Here is an 18179-nt window from a genome sequence, read left to right as displayed (position 1 = left end):
CCCAAACTCACCAAACCCAGTAAAATAAAAAATAAAAAAAGAACTGAACCCATAAAAACCCAACCAAAAAAAGAACCCAATGAAAGAACAAAAAAAAAAAAAGAGAAAGAGTTGAACCAGAAAAACCCAGCCAAAAAAAGGACCTAGTGAAAAAAAAAAAAAAAAAAAAAAAAAAAAAAAAAAAAAAGAAGAGAAAGAACTTAACCTAGTGAAGAACATGAAGAAGCCACTAGTGTGAAAGGAAAAAGAAAAAAAAGAATATGAAGAACGCACGCACCGAACCCAGTGAAGAAAAAAAAAAGTTGTGGCTGTGACTGACAGTGGGTCCCTCCATGTAGTGTTATTTATGGAAATGCCATTAAATTATGAGTTATGGAAACTGAAAACAGCTAATATATGTTTTCAATTTCCATAACTCATAACTCAAAAATCAAAGAATTGAGTATGGAAACAGAGTTATCGTGCAACCAAATGGATATTGAGTTATGGGTCCCACCATTTTTGAGTTATAAGTTATGGAAATAGAGAATTGAGTTATGGAAACAAGTCATCCAAACAGCCTCTTAAGTCTTGGGAATAGAACTTAAAATCACCATCTTGTTAATATAGCCTATATGATCCTAGCCAATGTGTAAACTTAACTTTCTCTTTCACAAAGCTTTGTAGTGGTTGAAAATCATTTAAATGTCTCCTTAGAACATCATCAAAGTTTGATGGTTTTTAGACCCCTTAAAAACACAATTGGATTAACCTAGGTAATTAGCCAAGTTGTTACTTAGTCCAAATTAACAAATCTAGGTTATCACAATCAAAACAATCATATATCATGCAAAGCAGCGAAAAGATAAATAAGACAATGATATGATCACCCAGGAAACCAAACCGGTAAAAACCTGGGGAGGATTTAACCTAACTATCCTTAAGGTAAACTTAAATCCACTATCTTGAAAGAATCGAAGTTCATACAATAAGACTTGCAAGCCTCCATGCTCGACTTCTTATTACTACCCACCAGTAGAACTTACTAACACGACCACGTGCAAGCTCCGAATCCACGGACTCCTTTTTTCTTGGATTCACCACCAGATACAAGCACACCTGCTTGTGTTTCTTTAAGCTTCAATGGCAGCAACTGAATTGATCGTCAAGGTGTAGATAATATCTCATCCTTGAAAATCCTAAGTTTGTGTAAAGGGAAGCTCCTCTAGATCTCACAAGAGATTTACACAAACAGCAATATGAGCAACACTAAAACGTGACTAAAGTTTGCCTTTTATACCTAAGGCAAATTAGAAAACTCTAAACGTTTTAAAACAAAATTAGGGCTGAGTTGGAATTCTGCAGAAAACACATCTGACCCAATTTTTGATTGATCGAGCCTAAGCTTCGATCGATCGAACCAAGCCGAGAAGCTTAAATAGCTCCTGCATCAGCTTATTCCAACTTTACATAAACGAACCAACTTTGAGCAAATCTAAACATGACTAAACATATTGTTTTGATCATCGTTTGCCAACAATACACATTAGAGTTCTAAATACATAAAATCCTAAGTCTTTAGAACCTAACAAAGTTAAAACCAGGACATATTAACATTTCAAATTGAATTATCAATGTCATAACTAGGAGATTTTTCCTGTAGGCCTCCTTACTAGACCTATATTTCTGATAACATTTATAGGAATGGATGTACTTACCGAACACCATGAGATATGATTTCTTACAGTGATCATAACATTATACAGTAGAGGTGTAGGGGTGAAGTGTTTGTGGCAGACATGTTTTGCTTGCTTTTATTAGAGGCTGAATGAAGTTGTTAACTGACTTGCTAGCGATGATGGCAGTGCTTCAGTCTGAAGAACAGATGTGTTGCTACTTCCTTCTCTTCTATCTCCATTTTTTGAAAAATCATGGAAAAAACTTTGCCAGATTCTTGTTTTGTTTCCATGCCCTCATCAAAACTAAGAAACGCTAGTTATTCTCCTTGAATCGAATGTCTTTGTTAATGGATCCTGCATTAGTAAGTGGAAGGAGCTTTACAGCTTTGAAGTTCTTTTCTCTTGATGTCCCCGCCATAAAATGTTGCCAGAAAAAGGTTTTGTTTTGTACTATATAATCAACTGCCGTGAACCTTTATGGTGTCTTCTTGGTAGATCCATAAACTCAGGTAATTGGCTTTAAAAAAATGCTCAACCATACAACCTAGTCATCAACATCTTTAGGCTTCGTCTCTATTTGATTTGAAAGGTTCTATACTTCTATTTCTTAGCAGTTATTTAATTTATAACTTTAGTGGTGTGTATAATATCATGTGATTTAAAATCTCATTACACCTTCTTTTTTTTTTTTATAAACTCTCATTACACCAAATAAGTAATGATATATATATATATATACATATATATATATTTTGAAGAGGGAGAAAATTGGAGGTGACGGATCCACTTAGATGGACTTGACAATGCAAGACAAATGGGCTAATAGTGAACGGATCCTGGGTGAACGGACACAGGATAGACGAATCAGAAGGCCACGTGGTGCTCGACTGGTCATTATGTGGTCTCCAAGAAACTCTAAATGGAAACAACTTGTGTCTCAAGATTAACCCTAGTTCATAGAGTCCCAATATGAATAGAATTCTAATATGAAGAAGATTCTAGAATATATGCGCATTAATGGAGATTTTCTCCATAAGGAAAAGACTCGTGACGCTAGCAAAGGAGTTTGATTCTACACTACTATAAAAACCCGAAGACCCTCAGAAAAAAGGTACGCATAATTCACCCCAGTTCTGGCACTCTAGAGTTGTGAGAAGTTCTAACTTGACCTTCGAAGAGTATTTGGCCGGCACCACACTGGTGCTCTCTGTTAGGTCTTCTCTTTTTGTTGCGCAGGTATTGTTTCAAGCGTGCAAAGACTGTGTGGCTCATTGGTGATTTTTCGACATCATCAGTTGGCGCCATCTGTGGGAACGTTCGCGATTTTGTAAGCCATATTATCGCATCCCGGACAAAGAGTTGCATGGTACTTACTCACTCGATGGCAACCACCATCAACAATCAAGGCAACAAACCGCGACCCACTGCCCTAGAGAGGCAAGTCCAAACCCTCACAGCAGCAGTGGAGCGCCTCACCAAACAGAATCATGACCTAGAGGAACAACTGCACCAGAAAAATGCAGCGATGGATACCCAAGAGGAAGACCAAGAAGGCACCAACGCTAACAGAAGGAACCAAGAAGGCCTGGAAGGGAGTAATGCCCTGAGCAGGCCAGAGCGACTGGACACAAGCTGGCCATCCGTCATCAATACGACTCCGCCTCACATAATCGCCAAGATGTAGATGATGAAGGAGCGAATGGACTTTATGATGAACGTCCTCAAAGGACGGGTGTCTAGCGACGTCAATGACTTAGTCCATCAAACAGATTCACCATTCATTGCCTCCGTCACCTCAGACCCCCTTCCACCACAGTTTCGTATGCCGCAGGTGGAAAATTACGATGGATCCAAGGATTTCTTGGATCACCTAGAGTCTTTCAAGACCCTGATGCACCTACAAAGGATACCAGATGAGATCATGTGCAAAGTCTTCCCCGCCACGCTAAAAGGATCCGTAAGGATCTGGTTCAACAGGCTGACGCCCAACTCCATTGGTACCTTCAAGGAGTTAAGCACCCAATTCACCTCACACTTCATCGGGGGACACAGATATAAGAAGTCTACTGCATACCTGATGAACATTAAGCAGCGGGAGGATGAGACGCTGAGGTCTTACATCACCCACTTTAACAAAGAGGCTTTCTTGATCGATAAAACTAACGATAAGATACTCACGGCTGTATTCACAAACGGACTACAAAAGGGTAAGTTCTTGTTTTCCTTACACAAGAACGATCCAAAAACTATGTTGGGTGTGCTATACAAGGCAACCAAGTACATTAAACGCGAAAGATGCATTGTTGGCCCGAGAAGAGAGGCCTAAGAAGAGAGAAAGACAGAAAGACATACGGCAGGACAGGGGACCAAAGATGGCGAGGATAGAAGAACGACGAGAGGATAGGTGCCCAAAACCCCCCTCGGGGAAATTCACGAGTTTCACCCCGTTGACTGCCCCAATCGACCAAGTCTTGATACAAATTAAGGACAAAAGAGCCCTGACCTTTCTATGCAAGCTAAAAGGACACCCTAATAAGAGATCTAGAGACAAGTATTGCTAATTCCACTACAACCACGGCCATGACACGGCCAACCGTTACAACCTGAAGCAACAGATTGAAGCCCTTATCCGACAAGGAAAGCTACAGAGGTTCGTCAGCAAGAAGAGGACGGACCCACCCCAAGAGCAGGCTCCCTGATTGGAGAATGAGCGTCCCAAGCCACCTATAGGGGATATAAGAATGATTGTAGGGGACACGACGGCTACTGGGTCATCCAAAAAGGCTAGGAAAACTTACCTCAGGATGGTTCAGAACGTCCAGCTGATAGGTTCCGTACCAAAGATGGCACAAATGGACAACCCCATCATTGGATTCTCGGAAGAAGATGCTCAACATCTTTACCACCCACATGACGATGCACTTGTAGTCAGCATACGAGTAGGAGATTACAATACGCACCGGGTTCTGATCGACAATGGCAGCTTAACTAACATCCTTTACTACCCAGCATTCCAACAGATGAGGATTGATAGAGAGCGATTGATTCCAACAACGCTCCGCTTGTTGGATTCAAAGGAACATGGGTGTTCCCTCTTAGGTTAGTCACATTATCAGTGACGATGGGCGACTACCCCCAGCAGATCACCAATGACGTAACCTTCCTTATGGTCAACTACTCGTCTGCTTACAACGCCATCATAGGACGACCTACACTCAATTCATGAAAGGTTGTAACATCAACCTACCACTTAATGATCAAGTTCCCTACAGATTATGAAGTAAGGGAACTGCACGGAAATCAAGTGGCTGCACGCGAATACTACTTAGCTATGATAGAGATGGACGACCACCTCTAGGCCATGAACATAGAAAAACAACTGATAATAGCAGAGTCGGCGGAAGAACTAAAAGAAGAGACCCTTGATGACTCAAGGCTCGAGCGGACAACTAGAATGGGTACGTTGGCTAGTCAGCCAGTACGTCAAGTGCTCGCAACGTTTCTAAGAGAAAATCAGGACGTATTCGCCTGGAGTCACGAGTACATGCCAGGGATTGATCCTTAATCATAGTTCACAGGTTGAGTGTGTTGCCCTCATCCTCTCCCGTCCGACAGAAAAAGCGAGTGTTTGCTCAAAAGCGAGACAAAGCCATAGCTGAGGAGGTTCGGAAGTTACTAGAAGCAGATTTCATTCAAGAAGTGTACTATCCTGACTAGTTGGCAAACGTGGTTATGGTCAAAAAGTCCAATGGAAAGTGGAGGATATACATAGATTTCACAGACCTCAATAGAGCCTACCCTAAAGATAGTTACCTGCTCTAACGGATAGATACCTTGGTAGACTTGACCGCAAGACACCAGCTTCTAAGCTTCATGGATGCGTTTTCAGGCTACAACCAGATCAAAATGGAGGAAGTTGATCAAGAGAAGACTTCTTTTGTTACCAGACAAGGACTCTTCTGCTACAAAGTGATGCCATTCGGACTTAAGAACATAGGGGCAACGTACCAGAGATTAATGAACAAGATGTTTGCACACCAGATTAGGAGGAATGTGCAATTTTATGTGGATAACATGCTGGTGAAAAGCTTACGAGAAAACAATCACTTGAGCGATCTCCAAGAGACCTTCGACACCCTTCGGGCGTACAACATGAAATTAAATCTAAATAAGTGTGCGTTCAGGGTTACTACGGGGAAGTTCCTAGGATTCATGGTATCCCAAAGGGGTATTGAGGTCAATCCGGAGAAAATACGGGATATAGTGGACGGACGAGTGCCAACAAGCGTTTGAAAATCTAAAGTTGTATCTTTCGTCTCCTCCATTACTCAGCCCATCCAAGCTAGGGGAAGAGCTCTATCTATACTTAGCCGTCTCGCAAGCAGCTGTCAGCGCAGCCTTGGTAAGAGAAGAGGATGGGTTGAGAGACCTGTTTACTTTACAAGCCAAGCGTTTCAAGGAGCAAAAGAAAGGTACCCCAGATGGAAAAGCTGGCTTCCGCATTAGTGACCACGACACGATAACTCTAGCCGTACTTTCAAGCACATACTATTGTTGTCCTGACAGATAAGCCTCTAAGAAGAGCTATGAGTAGCCCCGAGGCTGCGAGATGGATGGCGTTATGGGCAATCAAGCTAAGTGAGTTTGATATATAGTACCGTCCACGCACAGCTATAGAGGGACAGGTGGTGGCTGGCTTCATCGCCGAATTCACCCTCATGGAAAGCCAGGGGGCAGAAGAGATCTCGCAGTGGAGCATCCACACGGACAAATCCTCCAATAAGCAAGCAGGAGGTGTCGGCTTGGTACTCCACACTCTGGAGGGAGATAGGATCGACTGCATGATCCACCTGGACTTTCCTACGACTAATAATGAAGCAAAATATGAAACTTTGATTGCAGGACTGGACCTCGCGAAAGTAGCAAGGGCTAAAAACATGATCGTACACTGTGATTCCCAAGTCATAACCAGTCAGGTTAATGGCAACTATAAGTGCAAGAATAAAAGGATGAAGAAGTACCTCGAGGAGGTGAAGGGTTGAATTGGCAGCCTCCGAGTCAAATTCGTCCAAATTTCAAGGGAGGAGAATGAGTGTACCAATCGACTAGCTAAGGCTGCCTCAGCCGAACACATGCTCGTCCCCAATCAGGTATTATCTTTCATCCAAGTCTCATCACTTATAGATGATGGTGTGACTATGCAGGAGATAGGTTCTAAAAGCAACTGGACCACGCCATTAGTCTCCTACTTAAGGAATGGCATGTTGCCGGACGAGAAAGACGCCGCAAGGAAACTAAAGGTCCAAGCGTCCCAATTTTTTCTAATAAAGGACGTCTTGTACAAAAGAGGCTTCTCCCGCCCGTATCTAAGGTGTTTAGGCCCCGAGGAAGCGAAGTACGTCATGAGAGAAGTTCATGAGGGGATCTGCGGAAACCACTTAGGAGCACGATCATTAGTGCACGAGCTGATTCGAGCGAGATACTATTGGCCCACCATGTAGAAGGATGCGCAAGCTTATGTCAAAGACTGTGACAAGTGTCAAAGGTTCAGCAACACCATCAGACAACCATCCAAGGAACTCACCCCTATGACGGCCCCATGGCCATTCGCTCAATGAGGGTTAGATATCATGGGTCCCTTCCAACAGTGATCAGGCAGCTGAAGTTCCTGGTAGTCGGCATCGATTACTTCACGAAATGGGTAGAAGCAAAGGCCTTAGCCACAATCACAGAAAAGAATATACAGAGTTTCATATGGAAGAACATAGTTTGTAGATATGGTATACCCAGAGTGCTTGTTTCAGAAAATGGAAAGCAGTTTGATAACGATGCATTCAGAGACTTCTGCTCACAACTACGAATTAGGAACCACTACTCGTCGCCCGCCCACCCGCAGGCCAACGGACAGGTTGAAGTCACGAACCGATTCTTACTTAAAATTATCAAGACTCGACTCGAGGGGACAAAGGGTATATGGCCTAAGGAGCTACCGAGCGTACTATAGGCTTATAGAACGACAGTTAGAACACCTACAAGAGTGACGCCGTTCTGGCTAGCATATAGAAGCGAGGCGGTCATCCCAGCCGAAGTCATACTTATAAGCTACAGGGTGGACAATCACGACGAAGGGAGGAATGATAAGGCTATGCATCTACAGCTTGATTTACTGGATGAGGTCAGGACAACAGCTGAACAAAGACTCGCGCATTATCAGGACCTCATGGCCAACACAGAGACTTTCAAGTCGGAGACCTCATCTTGAGGAAGGTAATAGGTGCCGCCCGAGACCCTGCCCAAGGGAAACTCGGCCCCAAATGGGAAGGACCTGACAGAATTACGTCATGGCAATGGAAATGGACCTATCACCTTGAGACGCTAGACGGATAGAAGTTGCATCACCCATGGAACACAGAACATCTAAAGAAGTACTACCAGTAGGAGGCCATTAGCAACAGACGAGCAATGACACTCCTCATTTCCAGTTTATTTCTTTATAGTTTAGTTTCTATTATCTACAGTTCCTTTTTAGCCCAAGGGCAAGTTTTCAAGTTTTTTTTTTTTTTCAAGAACAATTTCTATGCATGAATAATAAGAGGAGTTATCCAGAATCGCCCACATGTTATATTCCTAAAAGTGGACGGATTTAAATTATAAAATCCACAAAGTGGACAATGAATTCAAACTTTGAAATCCACAAAGTGGATGGATTCCATTTAGAAATTCAAAATATAAGTCCATATAGTGGACGGATCCAACTTAAGGTTGGATTAATGTTGCCAGTTCACAAGTGGACGGACTCACCCTAAAGATGATAAATATAAGTCCATATAGTGGATGAATCCAACTTAAGGTTGGATTAATGTTGCCAGTCCACAGGTGGACGAACTCAATCTAAAGGATGATAATTATGAAAGTCCATATAGTGGATGGATCCAACTTAAGGGTGGATAAATGTTGCCAATCCACAGGTGGACGGACTCATCTTAAAGGATGATAATTAAAAAGTCCATATAATGGACGAATACAACTTAAGGTTGGATTAATGTTTCTAGTCCCTGAATGGACGGACTCATCCCAAAGGATGATAACTATCAAGTCCATATAGTGGACGGACCCAACTTAAAGTTGAATTTACCTTACTAGTCCACAAGTGAACGGGCTCCTTGAAAAGGATAATTATAAGATCCCTTTGGTGGACGAATTCAACGTAAAGTTAAATTGACACTACACATTCATCAGAAGATGGATCCATCTAAAAGATGGTTTTATTTAATCACAAACTACATGTTTAAAGTCATAAAAGTAGATGGATAATAGAATAAGTAAATGTTACTTAAAGCCCTGAAAGGGAAATGTTCAATGACGGTTAAAATCAAACATAAGCTATTCTCCGATATCTTTACAAACCAAAAAAACAACTACGCAATCTGGGCAGGAGTTTCATTCTTCTTTTCAACCATTAAATCCTCAGGGTGACGGGCCTGATCACCATCTGGGTTTGCTTGGCCTTCAATGACATCTCCTCCGTCACCATGAGGATCGTTGGCCAGGGTATCATCAGCAAAAAGTTCATTCGTACTCTCGGAATGGACGGGCTGAATAGAGGTCTGGTCCTGGGTGTTGATATTGACATGAGACACGTCTAGGTCAGGATAAGAAGTCTTGACTTGACGGAGGGCGTCGTCAAAACCCTCAGCAAATGAGCCTTCAAGCTCTGCCAGAAGGGTGTCGAAGTCACGGTACTTTCGTACAGCTTCTTCCTTCGCCTAATGGAGCCGGTCCTTAGGATCCCAGATTTCCTTTTCCTTGTCTTGCAGGACTTGCTTTAGTTACTCCGTCATCTTCTCAAACTCATCCCTAACTTGCTCCGCCAAGGCAAGCCTCTTTTCCTGGACTACCTTCTAGGCCTTCAGCTCATTCAACTCATCCTCCATCGACCTCGCCTTCTCCCATATACGGTCCAATGACGTCTCATGGTTAAGGCAACGGCCCATTAACCCCTTCATCATAAGCATTGCCCGAAGACGGATGAGTTAGTAACAGGAAAGTTGACGAAAAGAAAAAGTTAAAAGTAGACGGTTGCAAAATTACCTAAGCAATGCAAAAAAGACCCGTCTCCCCCATAGCCTCGATTGCGTGGTTGCTCAAGTCCTCATAATCGTCAACCGTTATGATGGACGAGAGCTGCTCCAACACATAATTTGAGTCCTCACGGAGGAGGACGGGCACTTTTTCAGCAAAAGGATCAAAACCCATCATTAGTCCTTTTCCCTTTCCCGGGCCAGGTTTAATGATCATCTTCTTGCCCTCAGCCTTCAACCCCACGATGGGTTCAGGGATAATTTTAGGCTTCTTAGGGGGGTGATGGTCAATCTTCTCTGGTTGTTTCCTTTTGGAGGACAGGTTGGCTAAACCCGGCCCCTTAGAGGTCTAACCCCCTTGCTTTTTTTGCATAGCATCCTACTGCTTAATGAAGGCCCTCCTTTTAGCGGCATCCATCTCTGCAAAAGTGGACGGATACACTTAGCTACATAAGTGAAAATTAAAAAATCAAAACCAAGTGTTAGCCACGGACTCACATTGAAAAACTTAAGCGTTGTATCGACGGGCGGCTATTGTTGGTTCTGGCTCGTCACAATACCAGTGAAGAGTGTCTAGCGTGACCAACTTTGCCCACGTCCTTTCCTCAAGCTTGGTTTTGCTAAAAATCCTTTCCAAAAAACTCCACTCCTCTAGAGAAACTTGTGGACGATCCCAAACTATAAAAGAAGACGGTTAGTGACATATTAATTAAAAACTATAGACTAAATATGGAAAGATTTATACCAGACGGGGCCAGTATGCCCCATGTTTTGTCGACAGGCATATGATCAGTGTCAGCAGGAAAACACATCCATTCGTCACCCTCTATGAAAAAATACCGACCTTCCAGTTCTTGTTGGAGTCGAGGGTCTCACACACAATCCTCAACAACGGGCTCCTAGGCACAAAGCTATACATGCCTTTTGATTGAGCAATCTCATCTGGACGGTAACAGTGAAAGAATTCTTTCACTGTCAACCTCCGTGCTCCGTCAGACATAGCCCCATACAAAACCTCCACGCCGAGGAAGACCCTCCAAGCATTAGGGGATATCTGGGTGACAGCCAAACCTAGATACTAAAGGAGTTGACGATGAAGTGAACTTAGGGGGAATCTGAGCCCTGCCTTCAGCATCTGCTCATAAACCCCGACACCCTCAACGCCCTCATAGGAACAGTTTTTTGACATGTAGGGAAGACGGAGGGGTATGTTGACGGGGATTTGGTACTTCTCCCTAAGTGTTTTAAAGTGAGATTCTTTAATTGTAGAGGTAAAGTCATTGATCGTCCATATGGGTAACATGATGAACTCCCTAAATCCATCAGGACCCATGATGGATTAAATTAGGGGCTCAGCATCATCCAGGCCTTCACTAGAGTCATCCTCTGGCCTTTCCGTCTCCAAACCCTCATCCCTTGAGGAAGGAGAATTGGCTGACGGACTCCTTTCTTCACTCGGATTGTCAAGGTCTTTATGACCTGACGAGTACACTTCATCATAGCCCGCAGATAAACGACTGGTTACTCGACGCATTAGACATGACCTACACATGACGGTAAATCCTAAGACTCTGACGGGACTATAATGGAGGACGATAGTACAAAGTCTAGAGATAAAAAGTGCATAAAAATTTTTAAGTAAAGGGAAAAGAATGCTTACCAAGTTGAAGTTGGGCGGTAAAAAGGCGTTGATGACGGATGCAACAGCTAAATGGTATGTTCGTCTTACAATGATGACGGGTGCGCTCTAATCATAGAATTCAGTAAAAAGTAAAGGAATGAGAGGAAGAGAGTTTGGTTTATATAGAGGGAACAGCATGGAAGACGAAGGGACGCTTTGATCCAAGTAAGCAACCATTCAATAAACACCACGTGTCCTTCGTCATTAATGATCTTAGGCCAACCTGTCAAGGCTAGGGGTGTTCCTCAAAAGGCCGGATTGAACCATCACCCCATGAGTCCTTCCACTTAGAGATCACGGACCCATGGGTTGAGGGGGCAACTGAAGAAGGAGAAAATTGGAGGTGACGGATTAACTTAGATGGACTTGACAATGCGAGATAAATGGGCTAATAGTGAACGGACACAGGATGGATGAATCAAAAGGCCACATGGCGCTCAACTGGTCATTATGTGGTTTCCAAAAAACCCTAAATGGAAACGACTTGCGTCTCAAGATTAACCCTAGTCTATAGAGTCCCAATATGAATAGAATTCTAACATGAAGAGGATTCTGGAATATACGTGCATTAATGGAGAAAATTAATGGAGATTTTCTCCATAAGGAAAAGACTTGTGACGCAAGCAAAGGAGTTTGATTCTACACTACTATAAAAACCCAAAGACTCTCAGAAAAAAGGTACGCATAATTCACCCCAGCTCTGGCACTTTAGAGTTGTGAGAAGTTCTAACTTGACCTTCGGATAGTATTTGGTTGGCACCACACCGGTGCTCTCTGTTAGGTCTTCTCTTTTTGTTGCATAAGTATTGTTTCAAGTGTGTAAAGGCTGTGTGACTCACTAGTGATTTTTCGGAATCATCATATATATATATATATATATATATATTAGGAATGATGATTGATTTCAAATAATTTGATTCATGAACAGTTAAAAATTTGCACTGTGTAGATTTTTTTTATTTTAAATATTTCATCCTCATATGAGAAAATATAATGACTCTTTACATCATTTTAGAGAAAATTGAACACCTTATACTAATATTGAAGTTGAACATTCATACCCCAGATGTGAACTTGTCATGGTAACTTTTGCATGTTATCAATTATTTGTTTCAACTTCAACACCAAGCGACAAATTTGACTCTTTGAGTCAACGTTTAATGAGAATTTGTTGCTTATTTACAGCAAACCTTATCCTCCGAAATTGTTGCTCCAATTAGAGAATGATAATTTTAAACATCTTGGCTACATGCCCGCGTGGCCTAGGCTGCGTGCTCACGCGAGCATGTCACGGCCTTGGCTGAATGACCACAGTGGGCTGCCATGCCTAGGCAGCATGCCCTGGCACTGACATGTTGGTATGACTTCAAAGAAATGCATGTCTTTGCAACCATGCCAGCCAAGGAAAAATATATACTTTGTATCATATTTTACTACTATAATTTTTTTAAAATTGATGCCTAATTGGCAATCAAATCAGCAAATCATATCGTGCACTAGCATAATATATTATCCGATGATCATATATGCCAAGAGAATGAATCAAAATTAACCTTTGTCATTCGTTCTTCTTCATTTTATTAAATTGAATTCTAAACGAAGCCCAAAAGTAGAAAAATGGTGAAAGGCAAATGGCTAAACTTAAATATGCAGGATAAGCCTCTCCTTAAGACTGCTTTAGTACTTTTGCCTAGTTGTAAAATAATTTTGGTTAAAATATTATTTTTAATCATGAATGTCGCTTTTTGGCAAAGTTAACAGAAAAATGTGATGAAGAATAATAGGTGGGGCACTTTGATATCTTTATAAAAATTGAAAGTGTAAATTGTAAGTTTTAAAAATTGAGAAACCAATTTAAGAAAAACCTAAATAAGTTTAGAAACACAAAAAAATTCATAACTATCTAAGTGATAAGTTATTATTAGATTTGAATCTTATGTCTCCAACCAAAAATACCATGTGTTGATACCATGATAGTTGAGGTACAAAACTCTCATCACTTGAACGGTCAAACCCGAATTTAATGGGTATAACTATAAAGTGTGTCATTTTTATTGTAATGCATATAATGCTACCTACATAAATTAATATAGACATGGGCTTGAAGTCCTGTGTGGACTGTCATCTTCACATTGAACCTACCCAACTTTTTATAATTAAAGCCTCCTCACCAGCACAAATCTACTTGCTACATACTTGCAATAGCATTGAGAAGGAGGCCACTTAGCACTATTGTATTAATGGTGAATATGCTTGCTTTAAAAAAGTTTGATTTGTATCACCCTTGAATTGATAAACTAATCAAATTCAACAATCATTCCTTAAGGGCATAATTATGGTAAAGAGTTTTTCAATAGTTTAGAGACAAAAATAAGGATGAGAAAAGAATTTTTCAATAGTTTAGAAATGAAAAACAAAGTTTTAGTAAAGTTTAAGGATATAAATTAAATATTTTCAATAGTTTAGAGATGAAAGATGAACTTTTCAATAATTTAGGGATGAAAAATGAACTTCTTAAAATTTAGAGATGAAAAAAAAAACTTTTAATAAAGTTTAGGGACCAAAATAGTATTTTAGCTTGTATTTTATAGGGGCATAATAAAAAACTCAGTAAATTAATGATTTTTAATTTTAGAAACAAGACAATTTTGAGATATCCCAAAAATGAAACACAAAACCAACAACTTGGAGCCAATGGAGTAATAATAAAGGAAAACTATCATGAAATTTACACCAAAAATCTTAAGTTAATATCAAAGCCAGTTGGAACCCTTGGCAATATGGTAGCTAGGGAGATCAACAAAACATATATACACATCTCACTTGTGGCAGTTAGAACTTAAATGAACCATGTTTGCTTTGCTTAGAGTAAAAAAAAAAAAGGGTGGATTCCAGTTAACTCAATTGATAAAGTCTCTGATGATTGTATAAGAGATCTAGAGTTTAATCCCCACTTACATCAAAAATTGATTGATGTCTTAGTCTGATGATGAAAAATGATCATCGGGAATGAACGTCATAAGTTGAAACTCTCTTAAAAAAAATAAAAATAAATTAAAAATAAAAACAAGAGTCCAAACCTTAAGAGGGGGGGTGGGGGTTGGGGGTTTTGGAGACATTGACACAGAATTAATGTCAATAAACCAATTCTGTGTCCCACTGAGCCCATTGTGGAAGATATATGGATCCAGTACTGTTGTAATGTTTTTCTTTCAAGAATCCTTTCCATGTTCTCACTTCTCGTGCTGGCTAATGGGCTTGCCCATATTGCCCCGATGGGCCACCTTATAAAATGACAAAAACAATTCCTATCTCCACTATGCCAGGACCCATTGTTGTGTGGGCTTGAATATTATACAGGGCCACTTCCTCTCTTTTTCCTGGTCTGGTTTAATAACAGTATTCAGGTCAAAGTTATATATATCCATTATCAAAGTTGAAAATGAAGATAGTCTTAATTTAACCTTTTGTTAATGTTATATTCTTCTTTTTTTATATAGAGAACAACATGTCTACCCACCTCTTTAGCCCAATGGGCGGCCTTTTTGTCTTGGATTGGGCTAGCTCCCATTTCCTCTCTGTCACTTCGTGTTGTCCATGCTATGGTTGGAGATAGCCCTAGCCCATTCCCTCTTGTTGTTATGTTGTTTTTGCTTGATCAATAAAGTAATTTTTTAAGAAAAAAATAAATTTAAATTTTTTAGAAGAATTAAACATAAGATCACTCACATTAAATTTTAGTTTTTAAAAACTCAGCTACTTTACATATTTTAAAACATCAATTTACAATATACCCAACATCAAATACTCTATTCTTTTACCACTTCATTTAAATATTCTTTCTTTTACTACTCAAGTCTCGAGAAAAATGGGTTTTTGCCCTTTATTTTTAAAATATCCAGCACAATGTCTTTGTTTTCAAACTAATAAGCATTGTATCCCTCTTTTGGAACTCGATTTTTTAAAAATCGAGTTTCAATGTAACTCGATTTTATGATTATCAAGTTTTAGGTAAGTTTTTACCACGCTGAACAAGTAGACGTGGCTTTTCCCAAATTTTTTTGAAAAAATTCAGCTAAAACTCAATTTTAGTCCTTGGAAATTTTTTCAAAGCTGAACTCGATATTTGTAAGACCGTGTTTCACGCGAATTTGAAAAAATATTCTATGTAACTCGATATTCATAATATCAAGTTACACTAAAATTTTTTTGTCGTGTCTGTAACTCAATTTTAAAAGTATCGAGTTATGTTGGGATTTTTAAAAAAGTGAACTCAAATTTAAGAAAAAAATTGAGTTTCACTAATGCTATATCCACAACAGATTGTTTAGAATCAACATTTCTATATCCTTAACTTCAGTGTTTCTCACAGCTCCACAGCTATACATCCCTGGACTCGGTGTTTTCTCTCAAGTGATCATCTCTCTATCATCTTAGGTACAAAACCCATATCATAATTTGATGCATATAGAAAATTTTCTGACGTAGGTGAGGAATAGTTTTAGATATTGCAAAGGTTTATCAACCAAAATGTATTTGCATATTGGGGAAATATTTTCATTTGATATATTGTATTGTTTGTGCATAGGTATTTGGTTGAATGAGCATTATGTGAGTACATTGGGGTTGTATTGGTTGTTTGGTATTGTAAATTTGAAGTACAAAAAATGAAATTTTTTAGATTTGCAAGAAGCAATGAAATATAAATCTTATTTGGCTGAGATTTTATTAAAATTGTTATTAAGAGTTTAGGAGGTATCTTAGTGAAATGAAGGAACTTAATTTGGTAGTGACTCTTGTTATTTTCCCCTTTAAGGGACACCACATTTTTTGTGGAAAAGGAAATGGGAAAATGAAAAAGTCCCCCCCCCCCCCAGTGAACACAAAAGCTAGTTGATTTTGACAATATTATGATAAATATTATTTAGGTATTGTTGATGTAATTTTGTATTGTTGATAATACAAGAAGGCTTTTATTAACAAATGGCCTCTTAAAGGCAATAAAAGTGGTCATAATGAACTCAATTTCACTATGAAAAAGGATGCAGTTCTTGGTTTTTTTTAATATGCGTCCATAGGTTATGGGACTCACATATCATACTTCATGTTAAAATCAAATAAAATTTGCATTATTCAATCGAAGGTGTATGTAGTAAGCACAAGTTCTTATTTTGAAAAAGTGAACGTACATAATCACCATTGTTAGACATTAACAATGACACCTAGACATTAAAAACGTCTAAACATTAACAACAACATCTAATCTTTATAGGTAGAAATTTCTTGGAAATCATCATTGCTTGAATTTGAGAAGTTTGAAATATCTTTGTCATCATCTAACGAAGTAATTTCATTAATGGACTTAATGACTCGCTCTTATGCCTTTCCTAGCTTTTTGGATTGCATAAAAATGGTCTAGTCGTCTTTGCATTTGATTATTCTCTTTTTCAAGACGAGTAAGTATGTTGATAGGTTCATCGCTAGGTAACTTGGCTAAACGTGCCTTAGGAACTCGTAACTCGTGCCATCGACAATACACCTTCAACTCACACCTCTTCTCATATAGCGTTGATCACAGTGATTCTGCTATGGTGAACTCTATTATGGTGGTATCTATACTCAGTTGTATAGGTTTGTCGACCATGATGTGTCCAACACTTCCAAGACTCTCATACGTGTATATTGGAACATCAATGAAATCTCTTTTCTTTCCAATCCATTTCTCTCCATAGTGATCTGTGTATGTCTGTAGTTGTTGCTCTATTGGAACTTGTGATAATACATATGTTGAAGTAGATTCAAACTTGTTACGCACAATACAATTTGATTTTGAGGTGTAGCAACTTATACCTTAGTCAATCTAAGAAGCTAATAGGGTAGAAATAAACCATTCAATATTGTGGTACATTTACAACCTCAGTTCATGATCCAAGGATTATAAAATATATGAATTTTCAGGTCTTGTCATTTCAATACAGGCTAGTAAAACAGTATATGAATAGGATTACCCATGTTCCCAATGTTACGATGATATTTCAATACGTGTGCAATAGTTTAAGCAATTATATCTACATAGTTGCAGCATACTTTGATAGAGCTCCATCTTTAATTGATGGTACGATTATTCATATATTTATGTTCTGTGCCACATGAGAGTGTTAGCATTTAATTTAATGCATATACTACTACATAAATTTATGAATGTCTTTGTCGCGTACTATCTTATACAGTTTTACTTTATTTATCAATAGTTAATACACATTGTTAACTTGATCATTTAATGTTATTGCAGACAGTATGAATGGCATATTATGGAATGGATTATTCAATTTATAGGTCATGTGATGTGTTCACCGCAATGGGTCGTTGCTGGGTATTGGAAGATGAATTCAGCTATCCAATCGATCCCCATAAATAGCCACAATGACCTTCTATTTCGTGTCCCAGACCTTGTAGTGAGATGTCGAATGCTTGTGCTTCACATGCAGAAGACAATGTAAGCATGGTACCGTTCTTGAAATGTCTTCTTGTATCTATATCTCAAGTGTGACAACAATGAACTTCGAATCCATCATCCTTCCATCAAGCTTTACCTGGAGTGATAAGCAAGTGTGGGGACCCTTACATTTTGTGATTTTCCACATGTTGTGCTTCTTGCTACAAATAGCTCAAACTGACCACAGACATGCATTATGTACACAACTTACTACCAACCTATCAAAGTCTGACTTGATGGACTAATATTTCTTATTATACTCA

This window comes from Quercus lobata, chromosome 4 (genome assembly GCF_001633185.2).
Source record: "Quercus lobata isolate SW786 chromosome 4, ValleyOak3.0 Primary Assembly, whole genome shotgun sequence".
Lineage (NCBI taxonomy): Eukaryota > Viridiplantae > Streptophyta > Magnoliopsida > Fagales > Fagaceae > Quercus > Quercus lobata.
This window is presented reverse-complemented; position numbering follows the sequence as displayed.